At 32.8% G+C, this 8,075-nt stretch overlaps 1 protein-coding gene across 1 annotated transcript in view; it reads right to left on the bottom strand.

Moving 5' to 3' along the window:
• The window catches only part of LOC108685264 (acetylcholine receptor subunit alpha-like), a 333,770-nt gene that overhangs the window by 14,622 nt on the left and 311,073 nt on the right, over nucleotides 1-8,075 (bottom strand). The gene's annotated exons all lie outside the window — the stretch shown is intronic.

Here is an 8,075-nt window from a genome sequence, read left to right on the forward strand (position 1 = left end):
ATACATAATTGAATAATTTTTTTTCATTTTAAAGATCAAAATCTGAAGAATAAAATTGTATAACTTAAAATCATGTAAAGTTGTGAAGCATATTTATAAATAATTTTTTACAATGTAAAATATCTGACTCCTGCACTGGATACGCCGTTTTATTTTATTACATTTCTTATTATGTGTATTAAAACTTATACCCAAATATCTTGTTTGTAAATCAATTTCAGTAAATTATAAAATAATAAAAATTCAAGAAATCTTTTCTTTTTTGATAAAACAGAAATTATGTATGCAGAAATATGTAATTGTATAGATAATCTACTACCTGGATCAAAGATGCGTTTACTAGGCTAATGCCAAGGATGTCACGCGCGGAATCTCGTACATATCTAAACGGAAATTCGTAATGGTGCCGATCTGAGAAGAACGAAGTGAGCCTCTTGAAATTCCAGTGAAATGGGAAATTTGGCGTTATATTCGAAGTGGCAGACATTACGCATTTCATGATTATAAATTCCTTTGAAGTTCAACTCTTATCTTAGAAATATATGACATCTTTTTTTTCGTACATTTTTCTAAATTAATATATTATATCACCATTTAAGATATTTATTTATAACACTCAAAACTTAAAAAATTTCTTATTTTAGAAATAAAAAACACTATTTCACAAATTTTTTTAATTTTTTATATTAATGTATTGCGCATTAAATTTCAAGTTAAAATTTTTTAAAAATATATGTAATGTCATTTCAAATTAGACAATTAAAAAATAAAAAATGTGTTACTTTACTCTCACGAAATTGTGCGCAGTGTTCACCTCTATAATTCTTTAACCCTTCAATTACACTAGCTTAAGAACTATCAATATCTTGGTGCTCTAGAACGAGAAGCATTCTTTTTTATTTGTTCTGCAATGTCCGCAATCACGGGAAGTGCGCAACATCTAAGCGAGACACGTTGTATATCTTAGAATTCACTTCACGGGTGGCTGGAGTCAAGTGAACGCTGCTACTGATTAATGTGTCACACCTACTGCATCCTTGCAGCGTCCGAAGCTATTAGGAGATTTCCATCACATACACACAGACACTCTTTCTCTCTCTCTCTCTCTCTCTCTCTCTCTCTCTCTCTCTCTCTCTCTTTCTCACCTACGCCTGTACACAACATGGAAAGACACGTGGCTTCACTCAAATGGCCCGCTGTCGGCCCAATTCGCCAATTTGCTAACTCCCTCATCCTCAAGGAGATTCGTCGCTTTTCTCTTCGTTGCCCAAGTAGATCGCGTCATTGATTCAACCAGGGAGTGCGTCTTAAAGCACGAGACTATATCGCCCTGTGAAACACGTTCATGTTCGCCATATCGATAATGGCCGACACTCGAGATTCGCTTTCAAGTTCCAAATCGGTGGATTTTAAACGCTTCGGTGTCATATTCGCGCTCTGATTATATTATTTTTAAATTTTCTCCCAGGAGAAATTCTATAATTCAATTTTGGCCATTATATTTTCATACATTTTTAGTTGCTTATTTGGGATGCGTAAAATAATTTTTATTCATTAAAAAGACAATTGTGTGAGAGGATTAATTCCGTTTTTATAATAATGTTGTTTATTAACAATGTATAAGATTATTATAGTTATATAATTATAATTATTATATTAATTATGTACATGAGGTTTAACATAGTATTTTTATTCTATTTGTGTTATTTTACATGTTATTTTACATTTTGAAAATTTGTGTTAATTAAGAAGAACTTTTATAATGTATATAATAACACACAAATTGCGTGCAAAAATTATGTCATTAAAAAGAGGTGCCTTCATGAAATGAAAGAGAACATTCTTTAATGAAAAGCTCGAATCAATATAAAATATTTTCTTGGAAATAATTACTCGTGATGGCTACTGGTTGTTACGCTTAACCAGTTTCTTCTTTCTTTCTTTATCTCTCATTGAAGATCAAATCCGCTTCAGAGGTAAGCAATCTTCATCTCGCGCTTGTCCTGGCCCGTCTTGGCCGCGTAATCCAGAGAAATATTGCAAATTCGAGAGTTACCGAGGAATAAAAAGCCTTTCGCTGTTCTAAGACGTTCGCGGACGTGGAATGAATCGTGAAATCGTAGGACGCTCCTCTACCGATTCTCTGAGAAAAGGATCATTAAATCTCGGATGCGCGTAGTCGGATTGCTTGCATTTGCTAGTGTGTATCTCAGAAGAAGAAATATGCTCTCTTCCACTCGCGCCATGGTGCGGGTTTTGTTAGTTACATATTTGATGCTAATGTACATTCGCATTTGAATAAAAATATTTTATATTCCCATTGAGAAGATTCGACAATAAAAATAATCATATATTTTAAATTTTTAAAGAAACTACGCCACTTCTTATTGTCTTTAAAAAAATTAAATAATTCCACGCATTCACATGCTTTGCTGAGCAAAGCTCTTTTAACATAGAAAATAAAATCGTATAAGTGTATTTCTTCAACGCACGTGTGCCGAAGGGAGCGTTTTCGATCTTCGCTGTGAATCGGCTGTGTCATGCTGAGAAAAAAACGACGTCGTACAAATTTCCTAGTCGCTTCATCATCGTTGGCCATCAGTCATGAAGAAAAGAATGTTGCGCTAGATGGAAACAAGAGTCAAGAGGAAGCTTTATAAAAAAAAAATATAGAGAAAGAAGAGAAACACACAAAGAGGAAGTTTTTATGAAGAATGAATGTGGGAGATCGCAGAAGAAAAAGTAGATACTGAATTAAAAGATGTAAGCGTGAAATTGTACAATAATTGCAGAATATCAGGAGTAAAAAGAATTTTCCCATTGTTGCAAAACTATGAGTATTAGTAAATTTATACGATACATGTTTCTTGGATGTTATTTGTTACATATTGGCGAATTAATTAAAAATCATATTTTTTTAGTCCTGTCCTACGAAGTACAGTATTATGAAATATGCATCTATGGCCGCGGATTTTATGCACATAATTACATTAGTTTAGAAATTTTTAATAATTTTTAGTGCAAAAAAAGAAAACATTAAAAAAAAATGTATTTTGAGGCGCTGAGTTCGAATCTGCTATCGAAATATTTTCGTTAAGTTTTTTTCCGAGATAAAAAAAAGACATTTTTTTCTAATATAATACATATAATATATTCTCAGAAGTGAAGTCATAACTATCAAGCTACAAAGGCTGTACAGCTAAGTTGAGCCAAGCAGGATGTAACCTACATATATCTGTATGATGCATTACACCGGCACACTTCGCGCGTTTTCTTCGTCGCAAATTCGTCCTTTTGGTGAATCGAAATATTTCTTCGCGAGATTTCCCGGACTGTGTTCGTAGATCTGTGACCTACTTTGCGAATTCACGTGCAACCAGTACGTACTGTCTCGCGACCGTTCATCTTCGAGATGACGACCATATGAATCGTAATCACGTTCGAAAAAGCTGTTAACTCGAGCACGTAGACAAGTGTTCCGGCTGGCAAGTGACCGGAAGGGAAGGCATCTATAGCGTCGCGCCTAGTTGAATTGCAACGGCAAGTTTCCGCGGCACGGGACCATGAGATGTTTCTCAACCTTTTCAACAAAGTTTCCGGAAAAAAAGCAGGAAGAGGGGACAGATAAGTGCCGCATATTCCACTTTTTGTCATTTCGTTATATCTCGCCCAAAGATGCGGAAGAGCGATTAAAGTTATGCTAGGCGAGCATCTTGAGAATCATGCACTTTACGAGCCATATTGTTTGGTGTGTTAACATAAGAAAAAAGTTGATCTTTTGAAAAAGTTGATCTTTTCAGTCAGGCAATTGTGTACTAATACTTTATATAATAGCACTATAATACTATAATAGTAACTATAATCTCTCAGTGTTTAATTTTATCGTGATATACGAAATAAAGTATTTTACATGTTAACAAGGATTTCGGAAAATAAAAAAATGTATCATTATTAAATTCCAAAAAATAAAGTATTAAAATTTAATTTGTTTAAACTTTTCAATTTTTTATTAATATTAAACGTATTAATTATTGAGCTCTGATAACAATTTTTTTTCGTTTTCTAATAGTTTACCTTCAGGCGTGTTTAACAATTACAATAGTTTTAAGATTGAACCGTTGTTTGTTTCTATCTCAAACGAACAATCCGCACTATTTTCTATTAGGAATAAGGGTTTGTGAATTTGTCAAAAATTATTATTCCGACTGAAATGCAATATTTTTTACTTTTGGTAACAATTTTTCTTTATCTTCATTTAGGAAGAAAAATTGTTTTGAATGAACTCATAAAGTCTATTGAAAATACGTAAAAAGTCTAAGCAATTCTACTTTCGTTTTAAACTTGAAAAATCACGTAATCTCTGTTATACAGAAAATAAGCTTCACGAAACCAACTAATCATTTTATCATTAAAGGCGCACTTTTTTACTCAGAATGACTAAGAGTTTTATCAAAGAGAATTCAAAAATCTTATTTATAAGAACTGACAAAGATAATGTTACCATAGCAATTGATCAAGACGAGTACAAACAAAAAATGCGTAAAATGTTAGGAAATATTAGCACCTACACAGTAATTAATAGGGATCCAATTAGGAAACTCACTGAATCTGAGAATTTTATTGACGAAATGGAAGAATTGTGGATATATAGAAAATGTACAAAAAATTATACTACAGTGATGGAATTCCGAGAGCCTATGGGCTTCCCAAGATTACAAAAATGGGTGCCTTTTGAGAATTATTATTTCGTCTATTGATAGTCCTCTTTATTCATTGGTCTCTTTTTTGCATATTATTATCAAAGACAATGTTTCTAAACTAAGGAGCCATATTAATAATAGTTTTAAATTGGTTGAAAAACTTAATGGTTTTGTTTAAAATGGTTAAATAATATTCGTTGATTTCTCTTGATCAATGTCATTGTTTACCAATATTCCTTTAGATTTGGCTATAAAAAGTATTTCAGACAGATTTTACATACATTTTATTATATGTCGTTGTTGTATATCAAAAGATGAATTTCTTAAAGCTTTAAGATTAGTATTAGAGTCTAATTTTTTTACCTTTGATGACAGAATTTACAATCACAGATTTGGAACACTCATGGATTCTCCGTTGACCCCCATCATTGCAGATTTGATTATGGAAGATTTAAAATGCAAAGCTTTGGAGAGATTTGGAATTGAGGTACCTTTTTATTTTAGATATGTTGACGTTGCGATTGCTAATCACTTAATTGAAGAATTTTTAGAAGTATTTAACTCTTTTCATTCAAGATTGCAGTTCACTTTGGAAGTTGGTTGTGACTGATTGAATTTTTTGGATGTGACGATTATTAAGGCGAACGAAAAATTAGAATGTAATATTTATCATAAATTAACTTTTTCAGGGAGATATCTCAGTTTTTATCTCTTCGTCCTCTTTCACAAAAGAGAGATGTTCTTATGAGCATGATGGACAGAACTTTTTTACTATCTCATTCAAAATATCATAGAGATAATTTTAATTTTATTATTAAGACATTTTTGGACAATGACTACTCTATTAATTTTATTTTTGAAACTTAATTAATTTATGATTAAGGTCTCTTTTTAAACGTAAGATGCTTAAACAAATTGAAAAAACTAACATCGACAATAAAACAACTTCGTGGTATCCCTTTTTTGCCTTGTATTTATAACAAATTCAAGAGCATTATCAAAAATCACAATGTTAAATTTTCTTTCTTCAGTTTGAACAAACTTTATGGAATTATTAAAGCACAAAAAGATGTTCTTTCTCATGAGAAATGTCAAAGAAAAATATAGTTTATAAGATTGTAAAAATTGCAATGCTTCTTATGTTGGACAGACGAGTCATAAATTAAAGACTAGAATTAACGTACACAAAAATGACATTAATAAAAAAAACGATAACTTGTCTGAGATTTCTGAACATAGATTGCAATCTGAACATGATTTTGATTGGAGTAACATCAAAATTTTGGATAATGAGAGATATATTGGGAAAAGATTAGTGTCTGAAATGCTTTATATTATAATAAAATTCAGAAAAATGATTTAAATTCGAAATTAGACACCGAGTGCTTACACAAACATAATCAATAAATCTTAATTTTTTAAATTGATGTATCTATACTTAAGTGACTATCTATATTATTTTTCAATCCGATGACTTTAAGAAGTAAATATTCTAAAAAAGAAAACAAACACGTTGTCGTTTTCTTTTTTAGAATATTTACTTCTTAATGTTCTCTTATCTTAATTGACTTTGCTTTGACACTACAAATGTTATATTGCTTTTAAGAAATTTAATTAATTTTATCTGTTTTTATGATTTTAACTTACATTATTTTAATATTGTTGCAGTTATGATTTGCAGTAGATAAGTCTCTTTAAAGTTTTTGTTATCCTTCTTTCTTTCAGTAACTATCTTTGACTGATTATTTCTGATTTAGCTCGCACTTAGCTAATCAACTAATTGACGGTTATATACACTCCGAGAATCTGTTGAGACTTACTTGCTGCACACGATTTCTACTACGATACGAACATTAGAATATAAACAATTTTTACTATTGAGGATTGCTGAAGATAGCTTGAATACAGCTGAAATGTTTCACTTCTTTATTTTATGTAATAGATTAGTAGATACAATCGAAATATACTAGGTGTGTAAGCTTAAATCCGCTGTTTGCTCATAGGTGGCATCAGTGAGCGTACAAAGCTACCCTGGGCACACAACACACTTTTTTTTATGTGTTTGACATCTGTCAACATTAACCAGTGCACATCATCAGCAATTTCATACAACAACATATATTTTTTCTTTCGTAATCATGTCTAGTTTTTTGCTAAAAAAAAAGCATATGCGGGAAGCTTTGCTTTTCTGTTTCTTTTGAAACAGAATTTGAAGAAATCGGTTGCCAAATCGCATCGAATGCTTGTGGAGGTCTATGGCGACAATGCTTTATCGGAAACAACGTGCAGAGATTTCGCCGGTTCAATGACAATTTTGACCTGAGTTTGACAAGAAGCGTGAAAATCGGCCCAGGAAGGTTGAGAACTGTCACTTGCAGGCTCTTTTGGACGAGGACGATACCCAATCGCAAAAAATGCTTGCTGAGCAATTGGGTATTTCTCAAGCAGCCATTTCCATGTAGCCACATGCTATGGGGAAGGTTCAAAAGATCGGAAAATGGGTGCCGCATGAACTGAACGATAGGCAGATGGAGCGACGCCAAAACACATGCTAAATTCTGCTTGCCAGACAAAAAAGAAAGTCGTTCCTGCATCGGATTGTGACAAGCGATGAAAAGTGGATCTATTTTCAGAATCTCAAATGCAAGAAATCTTGGGTTGATCCCGTCCAACCATCAATATCTTCCTCAAGACCAAATCGCTTCGGACGGAAGACGATGTTGTGCGATTGGTGGGATCAGGAGGGTGTCATCTACTACGAGCTGTTAAAACCTAGTGAAACTGTTAATGCTCATCGCTACCATCAACAACTGATCAAATTGCACCGTGCTCTGCGTGAAAAAAGGCTGCATTATCGGAAAAGACATGACAAGCTGATTTTCCTCGCACGACAACGCACCATCGCACACGTCAACAAAAGTCCAAAACTACTCGGAGACACTCAACTGGGAAGTGCTACCCCGTTCCGCTTACTCACCAGACCTGGCACCTTTTAACTATCACCTGTTTTCATCGATAGGCTACGCGCTCGCTGAGCGGCACTTCGATTCTTACGAAGACGTCCGAAAATGGCTTGATGAGTGGTTTGCCTCGAAAAATGAGGAATTTTTTTGGCGTGGTGTACACAAATTGCCCGAAAGATGGGAAAAATGTACAGTTAGCGAGGGTAAATACTTTGAATAAATTTGTTTTTGTTTCCTAGGAAAAAAAATGTGTTTTTCTGACTAAAAACAGCGGATTTAAGCTTATATACCTGGTATGTGTATATTTTCCAATTACTGTGTATCGAAGTTTTTTTAATTTTATTTATTTTTTATTTTATATTTTTATTTGTGTTTAATTAATGATATTTTCTTTTTGATCTAATCAATTATA

Source organism: Atta colombica, unplaced genomic scaffold (genome assembly GCF_001594045.1).
Source record: "Atta colombica isolate Treedump-2 unplaced genomic scaffold, Acol1.0 scaffold15, whole genome shotgun sequence".
NCBI lineage: Eukaryota > Metazoa > Arthropoda > Insecta > Hymenoptera > Formicidae > Atta > Atta colombica.